This window comes from Psammomys obesus, unplaced genomic scaffold, assembly GCF_907164565.1.
Source record: "Psammomys obesus unplaced genomic scaffold, mPsaObe1.curated_primary_1811, whole genome shotgun sequence".
Taxonomy (NCBI): domain Eukaryota; kingdom Metazoa; phylum Chordata; class Mammalia; order Rodentia; family Muridae; genus Psammomys; species Psammomys obesus.
The window spans coordinates 8,585,729-8,606,551 of record NW_026586550.1 but is presented as its reverse complement, the minus strand read 5'-3'; the positions used below and the strand labels follow the sequence as shown (position 1 = coordinate 8,606,551).

The 20,823-nt window shown below is 38.8% G+C and overlaps 1 protein-coding gene and 1 pseudogene across 1 annotated transcript in view; one reads left to right on the top strand and one right to left on the bottom strand.

Moving 5' to 3' along the window:
• Chrm2 (cholinergic receptor muscarinic 2) overlaps positions 1-20,823 on the top strand; it is a 160,035-nt gene that overhangs the window by 43,387 nt on the left and 95,825 nt on the right. The window lies entirely within an intron of this gene.
• Positions 86-426, bottom strand: LOC129672576 (60S ribosomal protein L30-like; annotated as a pseudogene).

Sequence of the window (20,823 nt, the reverse complement as noted above, 5' to 3'; positions counted from 1 at the left end):
TTTTTTTTTTTTTTTTTTTTTTTTTTTTTTTTTTTTTTTTTTTTTTTGCTCTGGCAAAGTTTTATTAAAGGATAAGTTTGCTGGTTTACTTTTCCCCAGTCTGTTCTGGCATGCTCCTAATAATATCATAATCATCTGGGTCAATGATAGCCAATGTGCATACTCTAGTATTTTCCACACACTGTGCCCAATTCACTATTATTGCCACTGTAGTGATGGACACTTGTTTTAGCCAACATGGCATAAACTTCTATTTCAAATTTCCTCAAAGCTGTTGTTGGTGATGATAACCAATTTTGCTTTGCCTTACCTGATCATCTTCTAAGTGTGTTTGTATCCCAGCACATACTTTCCATTTTTCATAACAAGTTGGAGTCTAGAGTTGATCGACTCCAGAGACAGTTTTGTCTTCTTTGTGGCCACCATCTTCCCACCTTAGGTTTGAGACAATCCCCCACCAAGGTCAGCTGCCAAGATGGCCAGAGGGCTAGAAAGAAGCCATAGTAGGGTTTTTAAGCTAGGACTTTGTCATTTACAAAATAGAAATACTGATCCAAAATACCTTACTGAAGAGGAAAGAGAAGATCATAGACATTCCACACATATGTGCATGTTCTAATGAAAAGGGCTTTTCTGGACGAGTGACAAGTGAGTTTTTGGATGATCATATTTTTAAGTAGGGTATTGGTTCCTTTTCTTTGGGCACGGAAAGAGTTGTGAGCTGACACTCTCAGGAGTCCTGAGGGAAGTATTAATACTCCCACTGGGATTCCTACATATATAGACTTTAACTTACAGACTTATAGGGATTTCTAAAAGCTTTAATAATGGACAATCTTCTGCTATCATGCTCACGTTTTTCTTTTCTTTTTTTAATGGTTTATTATTATTATTAATTACACTTTATTCATTTTGTACCCCCATAAGCCCCTCCCTCGTCCCCTCCCGATCCCACCCTTCCTCCCTTTTCTGCATGCATGCCCCTCCCCAAGTCCACTGATAGGGGAGGTCTTCCTCTCCTTCTTTCTGATCTTAGACTATCAGTTCTCATCAGAAGTGGCTGCATTGTCATCTTCTGTGGCCTGGTAAGGCTGATCCCCCCTTAGGGGGAGGTGATCAAAGAGCAGGCCAATCAGATTATGTCAGAGGCAGTCCCTCTTCCCATTACTTTGTAACCCACTTGGAAACTGAACTGCCATGGGCTACATCTGTGCAGGGGTTCTAGGTTATCTCCATAAATAGTCCTTGGTTGGAGTATGAGTCTCTGGGAAGTTCCCTGTGTTCAAATTTTCTTGTTCTGTTGCTCTCCTTGTGGAGTTCCTGTCTTCTCCAGCTCTTGCTATTTCCCACTTCTTACATGTTTTTCTTGACAAAAATATACTTTTGAAGACAAGCTATATATTTAGTAAAAGAGAGGTATGGCTATGGCAGGACTCATTTTGGAATTTTAAGGAAATAAATGGTAAAGTTAAGTAACTTGCTTAAAGTCATGAAGTGCAGTCATGAGCCATCAATCTCAGGTTGAAGAAAATTAATTAGCTAAAACTGTGCATTAACACCATGAGATTAATTTACTGAATAATTCATTGATTAGTCTAGTCATTTTTCAATTGGTAAGGCAATAATGAGAGCTTAACTTGCCTCCCTTGAACTGACTGATTGGTATGAAGTGGTACATAATTGGAAGCATATAGATCCCATCTTATCATATATATATATATATATATATATATATATATATACTATTAATAACTAGAACACATTTTTCTTTATAGGGAAACTGGGGCATTGATTAATTAAATTTTAATTAATTTTACTTAATTAAATTCATTAATTAAAATTTTATTTTATTTTTTATATTAATTACAGTTTATTCACTTTGTATCCCAGCTGTAGCCCCCTCCCTCATTCCTACCCAATCTCACTCTCCCTCCCTCATCTCCTCCCATGCCTCTCTCCAAGTCCACTGTTAGAGAAGGTCTTCTTCCCCTTCCATCTGACCCTGGCTTATCAGGTCTCATGAGGACTGGCTGATTGTCCTCCTCTGTGGCCTGGCAAGGCTGCTCCCTCCTCATAGGGGGGGGGGTGGTCAAAAAAACAGCTACTGAGTTCATGTCAGAGACAATCCCTGTTACCCTTACTAGGGAATCCACTTGGATACTGAGCTACTATGGGCTACAACTGTGCAAGGTTATATCCATGAAGGGTCCTTGGTTGGAGTATCAGTCTCAAAAAAGACCCTCTGCCCAGATTTTTTGGTTCTGTTGCTCTCCTTGTGGAGCTCTTGCCCTCTCCAGGTTTTATTATCTCCTCCTTCTTTCATATGATTTCCTGCACTCTGCCCAAAGTTTGGTTATGAGTTTCAGCATCTGCTTTGATACACTGCTGGGTAGAGTCTTTCAGAGGCCCACTGTGGTAGGCTTCTCTCCTGTTTCCTGTTTTCTCCTTCTTCCAATGTCTATCCTGTTTGTCTTTCTTTTTATTATTATTTTTTTTTCTTATCAGTTACATTTTATTAACTCTGTATCCCAGCTGTGTCCCACTCCCTCATTCCCTCCCAATCCAACCCTCCCTCATCTCCACTGTGCCCCTTTCCAAGTCCACTGATGGGGGGGGGAACCTCCTCCCCATTCATCCGATCCTGTTTTATCAGGAATCTTCAGGACTGGCTATGAAGTCCTCCTCTGTGGCCTAAAAGGACTGCTTCTCCCTTGGTGGGGGGTGGGGAGGTCAGAGAGCCAGTCATTGAGTTCCTGTTAGAAATAGTCCTTGGTCCCCTCACTATGGGAAACCAATTGGTTACTGAGCTACCACAGGCTACATCTGAGCAGATGTATCCATACATGGTCCTTGGTCTAATGTCAGTCTCAGAAAAGACCCTGTGCCCAGATATATTTGGTCCTTGTGGAGCTCCTATCCTTTCCCCATCAGACTAACTCCCCTTCTTTCTTATGATTCCCTGTACTCTGCCGAAGGTTTGGTCATGAGTCTTTGTATCTGCTTTGAAAACACTGCTAGTTAGAGTCTTTCAGATGCGTTCAGTAGACTCTTGTCATATGTTCAATGCACATCCCATCTGTCTTTCTAAACGAGGATTGATCATCATACCCCATGTCTTCTTTCTTGATTATCTTTTTTAGGTGTATAGATTTCATTATGTTTATCATATCTTATAGGTCTATATAAGTGAGTATATACCGTGTTTGTCTTTCTCCTTCTGGGATATTTCACTCAGAATGATCTTTTCTAGATCCCACCATTTGCCTGCAAATTTCATGATTTCCTCCTTTTTGATTGCTGAGTAGTATTCCATTGTGTAAAAATACCACAATTTCTGTACCCATTCCTCCGTTGATGGACATCTGGGTTGTTTCCAGGTTCTGGCTATTACAAATAAAGCTGCTATAAACATGGTTGAGCAAGTATCCCTTTTGTGTACTTGAACAAATTTTGGTTATATACCTAGCAGTGGTATAGCTGGGTCTTGAGGAAGCACTATTCCTAATTGTCTTAGAAAGAGCCAGATAGATTTCCAGAGTGGTTGTACCAGTTTCCATTCCCACCAGCAGTGGAGGAGTGTTCCCTTTTCTCCACAACCTCTCCAGCATGTGTTGTCACTTGAGTTTTTCATCTTGGCCATTCTCTGATGGCTAATGAACTTTTCATTAATGTTTCTCTGCCATTCTATATTCCTCTACAGAGAATTCTCTGTTTATGTCCATACCCCATTTTTTAATTGAATTGCTTGATTTATTGCTTTTTAACATCTTTAGTTCTTTATATATTCTAGATATCAACCCTCTGTCAGATATAGGGTTGGTGAAGATCCTTTCCCAGTCTTGTAGGCTGACGTTTTTGTTCTGACCATAGTGTCTTTTGCTTTACAGAAGCTTTTCACAAGACAGGAGCCTAGCACTGAGGGCCTCTGAAAGCCTCTACCTAGCAGTATATTCAAGCAGATACTGGGACTCATAACCAAAACTTTGGCAGAGTATGGGAATCATATGAAAGAAGGGGGAGTTAGTATGACCTGGAGAAGACAGGAGCTCCACAAGGACCAAATATATCTGGGCAGAGGTGTCTTTTGTGAGACTGTATCTCCAACCAAGGACTATGTATAAATATAACCTAGAAATCCTGCTCAGATGTAGCTCATGGTAGCTCAGTATCCAAGTGGGTACCCTAGCAAGGGGAACAGGGACTATTTCTGACATGACCTTCCCCACCCCCACCCGCTCTGAGGAAAGAGCAGCCCTGCTAGGCCACACAGGAGGACTTTGCAGCTAGGCCTGAAGATACCTGATAAGCTAGGGTCAGATGAAAGGGGAGGAGGTCCTCTCCTATCAGTGGACTTTGAAAGGTATAGGAAGAAGATAAGGGAATGAGGGTGGGATTGGGAGGGAATGAGGAAGTGAGATACAGCAGGGATGAAAAGTTAATAAACTGTAACTAATATTAAAAAATAATAATTTACTATTGTGAATCCCACATCAGGACTTTGATACATTTTAGCTCACATGAATTTAATATGGTCATTGGTGCCTCAACTGTGGAAAAAGATACACAATTTTGAAATCAAATTTTATCTTAGGAAATAAAAACAAAAATAAGCACATTCAATTCTTGTTTCATATGCCATAGTTTTAAAACAAAGGAGTTGGGACTCTGAGGGCTCTGAGGATCTCGTCTAACAAATTCCAAGGATGAAATTCACAGAGTTCAGAAGATGGGTTTAGGGGTGGAGAGTTGGTTCAGAGGTTAAGAGCACTGGCTGTTCTTCCAGAGGGCCACATGGTGGCTCAAGCCCATCTATAGTGATATCTGGTGCCCTCTTCTGACCTGCAGGTGTTCATTCAGGCTGAACATTGTACACATAATAAACAAATAAATCTTTTTTTAAAAAAAGAAGGTGGGTTTAAGGAATTACCATGGATTCATATATAGGAGAGAGACAGAGATGAACAGAGAGAGGGGGACAGGGACACAGAGAATATACAGATTTCCCGTGTATCAGGAGGGGATCCCAAGGAAAAAGACACCACTGAGCTATTAGTCTGGGGATTTTTAATAGAACTCATGCCAGAAAATGAAGTTTGGAAAAGAGAAGAAACTGTCCAGTTTGGTTTGCTCACGCAGATGTCCAGGTGCCTCCTCCTTATTTCAGTCCTGTAGTTATATACAGCCTCTAGGAAAAGGTGTTCCTTTATCAGACAAAGAAATGTGGCCACAACTCTCACTAGCAATTCTGGTCTCTTCAAAGGACATTCTCTGAACTGCTGCTTTGGGATCCTGGCCCTAATGGAGAAGTTTCAATCTCCTGTTCTCATGGAAATTATCTCTCCAGAGAAGCATTGAGTCTTTGTTGGACTGCCTTGGCCTTCTTTGAAGAGGTTATTGCTCTTTATTGTATTAAACGATCTCATCTTATCTATAAGATAGCCTCATGACGTGGACTCTGAGGGTACATTACGTAGCAGTTCATTAAAGATGTACTTTTTTCTACTATCTCTCTGTTGTCGCTAAATGGTTTTGCTACGTGTTGTGTTCTCACCATATTTTTCTGTTTTATAGTCTTCACATTCTACTTTAAAATGTATTTTATTTAGTTAGCCTCTTTTTTCTTAAATGTTCATATTTCAGTATTTTCCCATTTTTAATAGTATGGGGTAAATGTGTTTGTGTGTGTATTTATAAGCAATCATTGCAAGTGCTATGTAATGTGATGTGTGTGTCTGTGTGTATCTGTGTGACAGTGTGTACTAGGTTAATCATTCAAAGATTCAAAATACTAATTTCTTTTACAATTTGGGATTAGGAGGGATTGTCAGTGTTTCCTTCCTTCTCTAGGTCCGTGATCCCTTTTCCCTTCCTCCTTCAACCCCTTTCCTTCTCTTTTTCTCCCTCAACCTCCCTCAGTATATTCCTTCCATCTTGGGCTAATAAATGTGTGCTTGTATGTTTGTTATTCATTAGCCAGGAAGCCCACATTCATCCTGGTTTTGACTCTAATTTCAGAAGTTTTCTATTTTACATTTCTCAAACAATTAATTTTTCCTTTGTTGTTGGTTGTTTGGTTATTTGTTCATTTGCTTTGTGCAGGGAAATCCTACTTCCTTGGGACTTCCGCTTCTACATTCCTATTTTTTGTTGTAGTTGAGTCTGGTCTCATGCTTTACTATGTAGCTGAGGATGATGAACTCCTGATGTTTTTGCCAGCTGCTGGGTTTTCAGGCATGTGCCACCATGCTTGTTCTACTGATTAACCAGTTTAGCAAAGAAAAATAAAGTGGTAACTTCCGTGTGCAGCTCAGTCTCTTGTTCCGCACTGTTAGTTTTCCTTGATTTTTGCTCGCTCGGTCCCTCTGTTTAACTGATACGACTCTTTTTTTTTTTTTTCAGTTTTAAAGAAAGAATAATTTATTATTAATGATGTAGGGAAACCAGGCTAGTCTAAACATTTTTTCTTTTTTTTAATATATTTATTTTTTTTTAATTTTATTTTTCTCATTAGTTACATTTTGTTAATTCTGTATCTCAGCTGTATCCCTCATTCCCTCCCCAGTCCCACCCTCCCTCTCTCATCTCCTCCCTGCCCCTTTCCAAGTCCACTGATAGGGGAGGACCTCCTCCCCTTTTATATGACTCCGTTTTGTCAGGTATTTTCAGGACTGGCTGCAAAGTCCTCCTCTGTGGCCTAACAGTACTGCTCCTCCCTTGGGAGGTGGGGAGGTCAAAGAGCCAGTCATTGAGTTCCTGTTAGAAATAGTCCTTGTTCCCCTTATTATGGGAAACCAATTGATTACTGAGCTATCATGGGTCACATCCGAACAGAGGATCTAGGTTTTATCCTCTCATGGTGTTTGGTTGAGTGTCCATCTCAGAAAAGACCCTGTGCCCAGATATGTTTGGTCCTTGTGGAGCTCCTATCCTTTCCACATCAAACTCCCCTTCTTTCATATGATTCCCTGCACTCTGCCGAGGGTTTGGTTATGAGTCCTAGTATCTACTTTGATACACTGCTAGGTAGTGCCTTTCAGATGCCTTCTGCGGTAGACTCCTGTCATATGTTCAATGCACATCCCATTTGTCTTTCTAAATGAGGATTGATCTCTTAACTGTTTGTTTTCTCATCTTCACACAGCTTTCCTCCCCTCTCCTCTACCTCTCTAAATGTCAGATCATTTCTCTGTTCATCATTCATCACTGTATTCCCAGTTTGATTATCCACTCCCGTGGTCTAATGTGAGGAAATCACATATGAAGAAGAAATGTTGTGCACCTTTGTTTCTTATTAGTTTTCAACAATATGGAAACATGTCTTTGGCCAATAAAAACATAGAATGGTTTCTGTGGGTCACAAGGGCAGAAACATAAAAGGGTCCTGAGAACAACTGCTCATGTCTCCTGCAGCAGCTTTCTTCTGCATTTCTAAATCATTAGACCTTCAGACTCCTTTTTTTGTAGGTTGAACAACAGAGTAGATTACTGTGAATTTTCAAGAGGTCTACTGTTCATTTGGAAACACTAACCCACAGTTATGAATCAGTATGAAGGTGTTTCCCTAAAATTCAAAATCATCTCAGGAAAAAATATAATTTAGGCTTAAATTGATCATTTAATTTTAATTACTTAATGTATGGTGATTGGGGGTATATGGGTGTCTGTTTGTAGTGGTATGTGTGAAGTCATTTGTCAGACATATGTAGAGGTCAGAAGTTAATATTGGGATGTCTTTCTTAGTTGCTTCTTCACTTTTTCTTTGAGACAGTGTCTCTCACTGAGCCTGAAGCTGGCTATTTAGGATAAGCTACCTAGGCAGAGAAGTTAAGTATAATCTTGTCTATACCCCACACTTCTGGGAATACAGGTGTGTCCTGTCAAGTCTGCCTTTTTAATGACTACTGAGGCTACAAATTCAGATCCTCATGTTTGTGCAACATGTACACACTGACTCATCTTCTTGGCCCATTTGTTTTGAGTAGTTGTTTGTTTGCTTTTAAATTCCATCACATCTTTCCATTTATAAACTTTCTCCCTTCACAATAACTGGTGACCAATACAATCAACCTTCTAAAGGTAGGGGTAAATGGCATCCATCCTGTAAAGGTAGGCAGAGCTAGATAACAAACAAACAAGTCTGCAGAATCTGCAGCACACATGTGATAAGCTTGAGTACTAAGTGGATTATTTTTGCCCTTGCAGATCCACATGCCCTTTATCAATCTTCAGATGGTTTATTTGCCTATTACTCAGCATTCCTGTATTAACCAGTTTCTCACTAACTGGGATTTACAATGTTTCCTGTGTGCTGCCAGGATAGTGGATAGAGACTGTATATATGTCAGCTATTCCCATAGATGTATGGTTTCAAACTTATTTTTATATGGTTTTATTACACTTTGTCTATTTTTTTTAATCAGGTTCTCATCTACAACCCACTGTACATCTTTTCAATTAAAATAATGACTCTTTTGACTCCCGGATTCTTCACATTCCAGGTATCAGTGAATTGTGGATCACAGAAATGTTGGCTGATGAGCTGCCCACTCTTGTTTCATGTGGCTCATGTCTTTGTATAAAAGGAGATCTCACTTGTTTGCTGAGATGAAAAGAGATGGTGTATTCCTTGTCACTCTGACAAGTGGAGTTCATCTACTCCTATTGTTTATCTCTCCTGACTACCTGTGAAACTCTCTGAGGCATTTAGAACTGTCTTCAAACAGCTCTCAGAGAGAGGAAAAATGACTCCAAATTCTGCTGTTCTGTGTTCTGACCTCTAGCACTCTTTCAGTACCCAAGATAGATTTGCATACTAACTATTTTGGGAAAAATGGTTATACCTACTTTAACTCAACCACACCTTAGATTTCTATCATTATTCCTTTAAATCTACACTGGAAAACTCTGTATTGACTCAGTGTAGTTTGCAATCTCCATTCCATGATGCTCAGTGTTTCCTCTTTAAAGTCTTCACCAACCCATTTATGCCCAATCTTCCTACCACCCCTCATGGCCTGTAGTTTCTGTCAGAGCAGATTTTCCTTCCCAAGGGGAAGAGTGTTCCTCACTTGGGTCTCCCTCTGCTGCTCAGACTTAGCTATCTCCTCACTTTGTCCTGGGTACCGCCTTCCACACAGTGATCTTAAATGAAAGCTGCCCAGAAACCTCTGGACTGAGAAACAGATACTAGAAGCCTGCATCTTCGCTAGAAGATGCTTATTGTGTTACCCAGTGGTATGGACCCTCTGCTCTTTCACCTGCAAAGATCATGGAATCCTGCTCCCTCCACTGCCTTCTGTGTCTGCTGTCCCCTCACCATCTGTGTTGGGAGTCTTCCCAGCATCTTAGGTGATTTTAATGTCTTCTGTCTTCAAACATCTGTAATTCAGTTCCGGTGCTTCCTTGTCTACAATGAAGTTTGTCTTTGCTTCACTTTATACTTCCAAACCAAGATGAATGTTATCATTAGGACGTCCCAAAATCCTAGCTTCAAATGTTGTCCCTCCTGCCCAAAATCTCCCACTCTCATCTCTCCCTTGTTCCGATGACCTTCAGTGGTATATATACCCTCGCTGCCACTGCCTTCTGCGTCGACTTCACAGCTTCTTTCATCTTCACTTCCTTCTCTCCCAGGTTGAAATGTTGGCACTCAACAATACATTCTCTTCATTACTTCAAATCAGTTTTCCAACTCCCTATAGTGACTTTAAGGAAACACCTTTGTCTAGACCAAGTAAGTGGTGCTGGAGAAATGTCTCTTCCATGCAAAGCATAAACATTGCAAGTCATGGTCTCCAGCTGCAAGTGGGCCCTGGGAGACCCTCCTTAGTCAGTATTGTCATTTCTCTTCTCCCAAAGTTCACTTGCTGAAGCAACAACTATGCCCCCACCCACGTCACCACCCACACTCTGTTTCCTTCATGTAACCCAGAAATCCTGCCACGTTAAATCACTAATATTTATCAAGCCCCTCTGCATTAGCGCAGTTACTGCTTTAAGTCACGTCTCTCTCTCTCTCTCTCTCTCTCTCTCTCTCTCTCTCTCTCTCACTCTGTCTGTCTCTCCCTCACACACACAGACCAGGTTGAATCTCCAATCCTCTTCTATCCAGTAGATCATAGTATCTTGGAAGTGAAAATCTGAGCACTAGCTGAAGATGTTCCTCTTATACTTCTTAGGGATGAGCCAAAATCTTTTATATAACACCCTCTGCCACAGACCATTAACCCAGTTTCTGTCTTTCCATGCTCTAGACACCTGCACATACTCTCTATCTACAGCGTCACATTTCTGCCTTCTATGAACTCTACCCCCACCAACCTCTGTCTTTCATCTGTGTCTGGGCTCTGATGATCTCCTCAACAAGCCTGGATAAGTACAGTTGATTTTTACAACGTTGAATTTGATGGGGTTCCTTTGGGAACCACCTCCTGACTCCTTCCTCATAAACTGAGAGCAAGTAGAAAGTTTCACTAACACTGTGATCCCATTACCAAGGTTTCTGCATGTTAAACTGTTGTGATTTTATTCCTTGACTTTTTATACTGTTGAATACCCTGATAAAAGACTTACATTTTATTAGAGGTAAATAATTTGTACAAAAGGCTGAGAGAAAGTAACTTCCCATACACACTTAAGAGTCCTTTAAGCCTCAGTGTATTTACCTGTTGAACAGGAGTTATAAGAACATCTGCTCATAGGAGGGGTTGTTATCATTGGATGAGCTATCATAGGCCAATTGCCTGGCAAACTGTCAACTACCTCTTAAAGGAATATTATTACAATGTAATTTGATAGATATAGTAAAGCAGAAACTTCTTCCATCATTATTGCAAATGTGATGGTAAGTTTTATGAATTTAACTTTCCTGAAGTAACTCTTCCAATGTGGTTGTCAGACATATATCTAAAAGTAGAAGTGGCATTGCTTCTTAGTACAAAAGTCACAGATGACCAAGTACATAAGAAATGATACATAAACAACAGTTTTTTTGTGGACATTACAACATAAAACCTCTAAAGTAGATTTTGAGTTCTTGTGACTAAAATAGCATGGCATTGAACACGCTACACTCTTCCAGGAATGTGTCTCTGTTCGCACTCTATACAGATTTATGGGACAACTTAAGTGTGAAATGGTATTCTTTATCAAGGAACTGAGAAGTTATTGAAAGCCAGGTGTTTAGTTTAGAGATGATTAAATTCTGAGACCTGGTCATGGTGCTAACACAAAGGGCTGGACATTGGAAGGGGGTGGAGCTACCAAGCACAGTGTGGACACCTGTGTTTCAATTAGCATGTGAATACACCCTGTATACTAGTTAAATTGTATTACTCTTATGCTTACTTTTACATTTTTATCAAAAATTACTTTGCATATTGGAAGAAACTGCATTGTTTAATTCTCATCTCCTGAAAGTAAGCACAAGGAACTTCCTGCTTGTTTGCCTGAATACAAGGTGCCTAGGAAAAAGTGTGTGTGTGCACACATGTGTGTGTGCACACGTGTGTGTGTGTGTGCGCACGTGTGTTTGTACATGTATGTGTCTGTGTGTTGTATATGTTACTTCTAAGATCCTCTGAAATTACATCATGTTGGTACTGTAGCAGGAGGTTTTAGGTTTACAGTTGCTTCACTTTGATATCAATTATCATAAAGTCAATATTATTTGTATAAGGTATGCCATACATTTATTTATTACCGACTCCCAGATAGTATGTCAGTTGCAGGCCCTTCCGCCAGCTCTGACCATCAGGCCTTTACCTTGTGCCAAACATAGTCTTATCTACATTCTGCCCCTAAGAGTAACTGTATGAAAGTCTCTTCATAGTGAGCTTAATTTTGATTGTTACATGCCCATGTATCTGAGAACACTGAAATGGCTCAGAAGACAAAGGCACTTCCCATGGCCAATGAACCAAACTCAGTCCCCAGGATCCATATACTGAAAGGAGCAAATGATCTTCCAAAAGTTGTCCTTTGATCTCTGGAAGCATTCAGTGACACACACATACACTATAATTAAAAATTTTCCTTCTATTTGTCATGGCTGTAGTGGGGTAATACAGATGATTTCAGGAAAAACAATTTTAACTTATTATTATTCACTTATTATTTTCCAAACGTTTGCTTATGCTCTATAATGTTAACGTTTGCCTTCAGTTATCCATTCAGCAAGCATTTAGTAAGCCTTTGCTGTGTATAGATCATGTGTGTTGCCATAAGAGAGAAAGATATGTAAAACAGGATTTCTTTCTTTAAGTAGCTGATATAAACCAACCTTTTTTTTTTTTTTTAAATGAATCAGCTTGAATGAAAATAACATTTAGGGTGTGATCTCCTCAGTCCCAACTGTGATAAGAATGTTGTCTTTCCTATAGGTGAGCTTATCTCTCCTGATGAAGGCTGCATCTACATATTGTTCTATTGTATTAGATATTAGGTTGGTGGTTAGGTGAAAACTTTTGTAGCTATCTCAGACAGTTGAACTAGATATGGCTCTCTGCTTTTCTCCCTGATTACCTAGGTGTTATCAACACCATGCCATCGTGTGGACTGAAGGCTCAGAAAAGTTGTGTAAAGGATGCAAGCACATAGAACAATCACCAAGTAAATAAAATGAGGTCTAACTTCTCAGCAAGCATAGCAATTGATGACTCATATTTTCTTCAAAATTATGATAAAGTATAAAAATAAAAACACATTTATAATAGATGGATAATAAAAATATAGATGTTGACATATCATCACCCACGATCCTTTGCTATGTCCTGTGAAGGGCAGGGTTTTACTCAATGTACTAGGTACCAGAGAGCTTGGCATCTCTGTATCTGCAAATATGTTCAGGGCTTTTTATTTAGTTGGTTCTTGATTTCCTATCAATGTCCTTTGTCTCTGACTCCTTGTATCTCTTTGTTCTCTATTACTTGCAGACTGGGCTTGCTTGGCTTGAAACTTCTGCATATTTGCCACAGAAATATTCATCTTCTGTTTACCTACTGTGAAAAGTGTCTGCAATCATTTAATTCTGGTTCCTGGCTTTGACCTAGCTCTTTTGATCCTACTTATAGTGTATCTCATAAAACATTGTTTAACTCATGGTGTTGACTACTTATAATGTGACTGGAAGGAATAATTGCTTTTGGACATAGAAAGTCATTCATAAATTAGTACCAGTGTGTAGGATAAAAGATCAATGCCTGACCCCATTTAAAAAAACATGCATCCCACTCCATCACACAAATCCAGTGCTCTAACTTCAGAGCTTGGATTTTGCATGTTTCAGTTCTTCTATCCAGATATTAAGATAAATGATCAAATAAATACATTATTCTGGGTCTCATAATGGCAGCAGTGGGGTTCACATCCTTACAGCAGTTACAGCATACAACATTGTGGAGGAGGAGGTCGTAGAATTGAGTTACATGAAGGCAATTACATGTTTGTGAAAAGAGGCATGCGCTCTGGGAGTCTGTAGACTCTGCATGCATTCCTCTGCGTACTGTAGTTTGTGCTGTGGGCATCCAGGAAGAAGACAGCCATTGCGCTTGCAAAGCCTCCTCATGGTGCTTCTGCACAGCTGTCAGATGGGGAAACTTAATTGACGAAATTCTATTTATACCCAGGGATAAACTTAGAAAACCAAGCTATGCTGTCAAAACTCACACATTCAGTGAATCCCCTTCTGGAAGTCTCTACAATTCACATTTGATGTTTGCTTTTGAAGTTACCAATAACTTGGATGTTTGCTATGCCAGATTGGAGTGAAGCTTCTGATGTCACACAACCTGGCTTCAGGTTCTATTCAGAAATCTGATCTTAAGTTTGTCTACTGTCTTCATCAACAAAATAAAGCTAGTGGAAAGACTAGGTTACAGAACATTACATGACTTCTAGATGCATGGCTACCCCTCCATTCATATTAATGCTATTTTTTATTTCATAATTATTAATTTACCTCTAGTTCTGGGGGAAAAAGTGGGATATGGAATAGAAAGTTGTCTCAATACCTGGATTACAAGACCAAAATGCATAAAACGATATAAACATCAAATAGTGATGTGGCCATAGATCGACAGCGAGACATTGATGGACATCTGTTTCTTCATGTGTAAAACTGAACATATGTGTGATTGCAAATGTCACAGGTTTTTGTTTTGTTTTGTTTTGTTTTGTTTTTGCACTAGAAGTGGTCATCAATTCTAGCAGCTGAGGAGTCCTCACAAAATACAAATACAAAAAAAAAAAAAAAAAAGAATTGGAATAGTACTAAAGAAATTATACTCTTTAGTGTATCCTTAAAATGTACTATGAAAGGGGCAGGGAGGAGATGAGGAAGGGAGGGTGGGATTGGGAAGGAACAAGAGACAGATCTATAGCTGGGATACAAAGTTAATAAACTGTAACTAATATTAAAAAAGAAAATAAAAACATTAAAAAATAAAAATTAAAAAAAATGTACCAGGGGAGTACACACACAAAATTTTAACAATCAGAGTATACAGATTATGGTATAAATGACTTTATAAAGGAAGGCCGGTGTATTACATTTCTAGAATAGGATTTGGGTGAGAATTCTTCAGTTGTGTAGAGAGTTTCATCATGTCAAAACTATGACAGACACTGCACGAGAGGGTGAAATTCCCCATACAACAGTGACCCAGAATCACCACAACTAAAGAACAGGCTCATGGACTGGACCCTGAAAGCACAGTTAGTACATTCAGAGTGGTGCCCTGACACTCAGTAATGTCTACGATGCCTGCAATTCCTCATCTCCAGAAGTGGAAACCTGCGTGTTTGTGTAGTTTGAGTCAGGGTTTCTCTGTGTGGTGTTGGCTGTCCTAGAACTCCCTTTGTAGACCAAGCTGGCCTCGAACTCACAGGCACCTGTCTCTGCCTCCTGAGTGCTGGGAATAATGGTGTGTACCACCATGCCTCCTGGTATGTGTGTCTGTGTGTGTCTGTGTATCAACTCCCTTCAGGGAATCAAAATTGTTTCTTGCATTTTGATGTTATAGATGAAATATGACTTGAATCTTGTGGATCAGAAGTGTAAATCCATTAAAATGAGGAGACACAAGCAAGATAGAGAAGCAGGGAAGAAAGTAGATTCTGTAGTGTTTGAATCCTGGGTCAAATCTCAACTTCCTGCCTTAGGGACCCTGCACTGATTATTTCTCTCCCGTGAACTTTCAAGATTCCCATGCTGACTGATACACTGTTTATTGTAAGGCGAATGAAATACTGAGTTTTTCGTGTAGAGACTGGAGAGTTGTGGATGTTCAGGAATTTGTAGTGACTATTTTCTCAGTGTTGAAGGGAAGTTTGTTCATCAGATACTATGTTGATCCTAGAACACAGTCATGTGCTTTGTAACTTTTCAAAACGGCAGAGGGAACAATGATTTTAATATTCATCCACTTTGCTTGTATTCATTGTAAATAATGGGGCTGATTTTGTTAACAGTGCAGCTATTCCAGCTGCTATTTTTTTTCCTAAGTGAGATTATTTAGTAAATATTCTTTGAAGAAGAATTCACTCATGATTTCAACACTGCTGCTGCAGCTCTGCCATTCTTGATAGTGTTATATGTTGGAAAGAGTCCATGATTTTGAATCAGAAATCTTGTTTGAATGCTAACTGAACCACTTACTGGCTTCTGTTTTAGGGGTAAAGCATTTAACCTTTGAGAATATGTAAATTGGAATGGAAATAGAAATAAAAACAGCACTGTACCAAAAGATGAAATAGTAAGACATTCATAAATGCATTTTGAAGGAGACAGAGCACTATGAATAAGGGTGTTGCTCATCACTGTTGACCCAGAACAAGTAAATGGCTTCACTACCTCTTGTATACAACTGTGTGCCTGAAATGTGAGAAGTGAAGACTATCTCTATGTCCCCCTCCCTGACCTGTTATTTTTAAACAGCTCCAAATTTGCTAATTGTATAACTCTGATGTCTTAATTTTTGACTGAATTAAATTTTGTCATTAAAATTAATTAAATTATTAAATTAAATTTTATTTTCTTCAAATTCCAAACTATTTTTTACACAGAGGTAAAGAAAATAAATATATTTTGCTACTTAACTTTAGTGAACAAATCTATTCATCAGGAAAAAAGATGTACATTCCAGAACACCTGAAGGTTTTACTGACAATTCATGGGTGCTGGAGGAGATAGACACTCACTACTTCCTCACCCTGCTATGAGTGACAGCATGATCTTCAGACGTTTCAGGACCAGAGAGGGAGAGGCACTCCCTTCTCTCTCTCTCTCTCTCTTTCTTAGTAGCATTATTTCTCAGCTTCTTGCCCCTGAGACCTATTCTTCCCAGATCAGAGCTGCCGATCAACAAATGTCAGAATGGCATAAAGGAGTGTATATGACAATATGTGAGTAAAATGAACACAGAAATACCAGTCACTCAGAAAACAGTCTCAAAAAAATTCCAACGATTATGGAATAGAGGAATGAAGCATATAAGAAGAAGAATGGCGTGTTTGACATTTTGCTTCAAGGTTAACAGAAAAACATATGCCTGTTTACCAGGGAGGAAGGATTCTCAAAGCTTATAACTCAAAAATAACAAAGAAAAACCTTTTAAAATATCATTCCTTTGATCATGTCAGAAAAATAAGGAAGAACCCACAAGAAGGAATGAATAAAAATGTACAAAATGAGAGACTGATAACAACTCTCTTAGACATTACACTAAACATGAATGAACTCAATGTTTCATAAATGACAGAGACTGTCAGATCATATTTAAAAACAGACTAATACATGCATGTATGAAACATAATTATAGTAAATAAAGAAAATTTCATAATAAAGAAGATCAGTGTTACATGAAATTTGAAGTGATTTACAATTTATTTAAAATTCATTCTGCACAGATAATGTAGATTAGAAAAGAATATGACCTTTGACTTGCATAAAACTGTCCTAAACTATATGGTTCATAATGTGTAGTTCATAAACTATATGGTTCATGATGTACTTATAGATTTAAATTCATAGAGTGACTTCCACTTTCCAGTGTATATTGTGACTGGAAGCTTTAATTTTCTTTTTTTTTTTTTTTTTTTTTTTGAGACAGGGTTTTTTTGTGTAGCCTTGGCTGTCCTGGATTGGTTTTGTAGATCAGGCTGCCCTCAAAATCACAGTGATCTTCCTGCCTCTGCTTCCGTGAGTGTTGGGATTAAAGGCAGGCACCACCATGCCTGGCTAGTTTTCTAACTTTTAATACACTTTTTGAGTAATTTATGCCATTATGGTTTCATTTTCTAGTCCTCTGGCTGACTGCAGGTGAAAAAGAGCGAAGTACCTATTTGTTTAAACTAATAAGTTTTTAAAACACAGTCTATTAAATACTTTTGTACTGTTGTTATTATGGAAATTAATGTTTCTTTGGGGGATTCCTCGGCCTCATTATTAAAATAATTTAAATAACTATTAAGATAACTTAAAATATTTAGAAGGAAGCTCAAAGACAATTTTATGAGGTTTTGAGAGGAAACTACAGTACAGGTAAGCTAAACATACTAACAATTGCCAGCAGCATGGAGATGGAGAGAAAGTCCCCCTATCAATGGGCTAAAGAAAGGACATGGAGGATGGGAGAAAGAGGGAGGATGGGACCAGGCAGAGATGAGGAAGGGGACTATACCTGGGATACAATGTGAATAAATTGTAATGAATAATAATAATAACAAAACAAACAAAATAAAATTAAATCTCATAATTATAATTTTGAAGACAGTTCTAATTTTATCATGAACTAAACTTGCAGTAGTTAAACATGAATGCATTTTGGAAGTTGAAATGTTAATTTCTCAGCACCTTCAAAGGGTACTTATTTTCTTGGGAAGATATGTTTTGTCTATGATAATTATTGGGAATGGAATTCAAGGTCTTAGGAATAATAGTAAATGATGTATCTGTGTTAAATTTTTGACTTAGTTTTGGCCATTTTAATGACTATTTTGCCAATAAACACATAGTCCTTTTAAATGTTGTCAATTATGTCATGATATTTCAAAGAAACACTACTTTCCTAAAACATTTTTCTATATTTTAATCTTCTTTCTCTATATGTTTGAGTGTAATATCATCATATATGGCCTTGAAGTTAAAAGTCATTTTTTTCTATGTTTAAAATAAAAGAGCATCTAACTACAGGGTGAATTGTGCTCTATAGAACCTTATTTGTATTTCAGAATTTTTTTCCCTGTACAGACTGTGTTACTTAGATGAAACAAAGGTTAGAATAGGCTTCCAGGATCCCTCTGAAAACTTGTACCATCCCTGTATTAACCTTGATGTTTCACTTCACTTCATATTCTACTAAACTACTAATGCTTGAAAATCTTATGTTAAGTTATAGTTAGGCCGTGAAACAGATTTGATTGAGACTATTATGTAGAGAAATTAAAATTATAGGTTAAATTAAAATTAAAATTTTGATTATCTTTACTTTAGAACTATAATTTTATCATTTCTCTCTATATATTAATAAGAAAACAAGTTCTCTAGCATAGCTCTCCTATGAGATGCTCCACCCAACAATGACTGAAACAGATGCAAAGACTCACAGCCAAACATTGGGCAGAGCACAGAGGGCCTTGTGGAAGAGTGGGAGAAAGGATAGAAGGACCTGGACAGGAACTTCACAGGAAGACCAACAGAGCCAATTAACCTGAGCCCAAGGGGCCTTGCAGAGACAGAAGCACCAACCAAGGATCATGAATGGACTGGACCTAGGCCCCACACACAGATATAACTGATGGGCTGTAGGTCTTCATGTGGGTTCCTAGTTAGGTGAGCAGGGGCTGTCACTGAAAAGGACTCTGTTGCATGCTTTTCTCTCTCTTCCCTCTGGCCTGCTTGCCAGGCCACCAAGGAAGAGGATGAGCTCAGTCCTGATGTGACTTGATGTGCTGGGGTCAGTTGGTGTGGGGGAGTTGCTCACCTTTTCTGAAGGGTAGAGGCAGGGATAGGAGGAAGAGGCAGAGAAGGTGGGACCCAGAGGAGAGGAGGGAGAGGGCTATGATTGGGATGTAAAATGAATAAATAAATTAATAAATTTTAAAAAGAAAACAAAGTCTGCAATTGTGTATTGCCAAGTTGCCATATGGATATCCTGAGCACAGGCCTTAGGAATGTCTCACTGTTTCAGTGTGGCATAGACTTTAATTGGAAATATAGGTGCTTGAGTGCCAGGCTCTCTGAGTCATAGTGTAACAGGATCCTAAGCTGATTTGTTTTAAAACTTGAAAAACTCTTATCTGTGGGAATTTTATCTCAGCTGATGTATTAATTCTGTAATTAAAATCATGTGTCTTTTCACAGTCAAAAAATTTAAATGCTCAGAATGATCTTTATTCAATATTTCCTTTTTGCTTTTCTATAGGATTTATGAATCATAGACTAAATGTGGAAGTTTAAGTTCTTCAAAGCAATATGTGAATTAGGTAATGATTTCTTTTTTTATTAATTACACTTTATTCATTTTGTATCCCCCCATAAGCCCCTCCCTCCTCCCCTCCTGATCCCACCCTCCCTCCCCTTTCTGCATGCATGCCCCTCCCCAAGTCCACTGATAGAGGAGGTTCTCTCCTTTCTGATCTTAGTCTATCAGTTCTCATCAAAAGTGGCTGCACTGTCCTCTACTGTGGCCTGGTAAGGCTGCTCCCCCCTCAGGGGGAGGTGATCAAAGAGCAGGCCAATCAGATTATGTCAGAGGCAGTCCCTCTTACCATTACTATGTAACCCACTTGGACACTGAACTGCCATGGGCTACATCTGTGCAGGGGTCCTAGGTTATCTCCATCAATAGTCCTTGGTTGGAGTATGAGTCTCTGGGAAGTTCCCTGTGTTTTCTTGTTCTGTTGCTCTCTTTGTGGAGATCCTGTCCTCTCCAGCTCTTACTATTTCCCACTTCTTACATAAAATTCCAATAAGATGTATGGATAAGTAATTTAAAAAATAAATACACTGTCTAGCTCCTATCTCCAATAATAAGAACTGGTCAGGCTCTGACTACTCAGCCAACACCACTGGTCCACCTAGATAGTTGGGGTGACAGATTAGGGGTCTCTGATGCTGAAGCCCTGTCCCAACTTTACAGATTGCCTGCCTCCTGGTGTTGACACACAAGCATTCATAGATCAGGAACGCCAGGCCCATATTCTCACTCAAATCAAGTAACTCCAAGTTTTTAGTGCAGAACACAAACACACACACACACACAATGCCTCCTCCCAAAATTAATAATTCCATAATAACTGACCCAATGAGAATGACCTCAATTAGCTTACAAGCAAATTATGTACAAAATTGGTTATAACTGTATTCAAACAATTCAATGTTGAAAACACAGAGATAAATGAAATAGGAACATAAATGCAATATATGAAAATATAATTCTGTAAAGGAATCACAGAAGAAATAGCAAATTTAAATTACGCTAGAAGTGAAAATTTCAATAAGCTAAATAAAAATCTCAAAGGCAAACTTTACCATAAAATAAATTATGTGGCCTTGCTAGGCCACAGAGAAAGATGATGCAGCCAGCCTTGATGAGACCTGAAAGGCTAGGGTAAGATAAAAGGAGGGGAGGTCTTCCTCTATAGGGGAAGGGCATATGGGGAGAAGAGGGAGGAAGGGTAGGACTGGGAGGAGATGAGGGAGGGGACTACAGCCAGGATACAAAGTGAATAAATTGTAATAAATAAATGAGAAAGAAAGAAGGAAAGAAGGAGAGAGAGAAAGAAAGAAAGAAAGAAAGAAAGAAAGAAAGAAAGAAAGAAAGA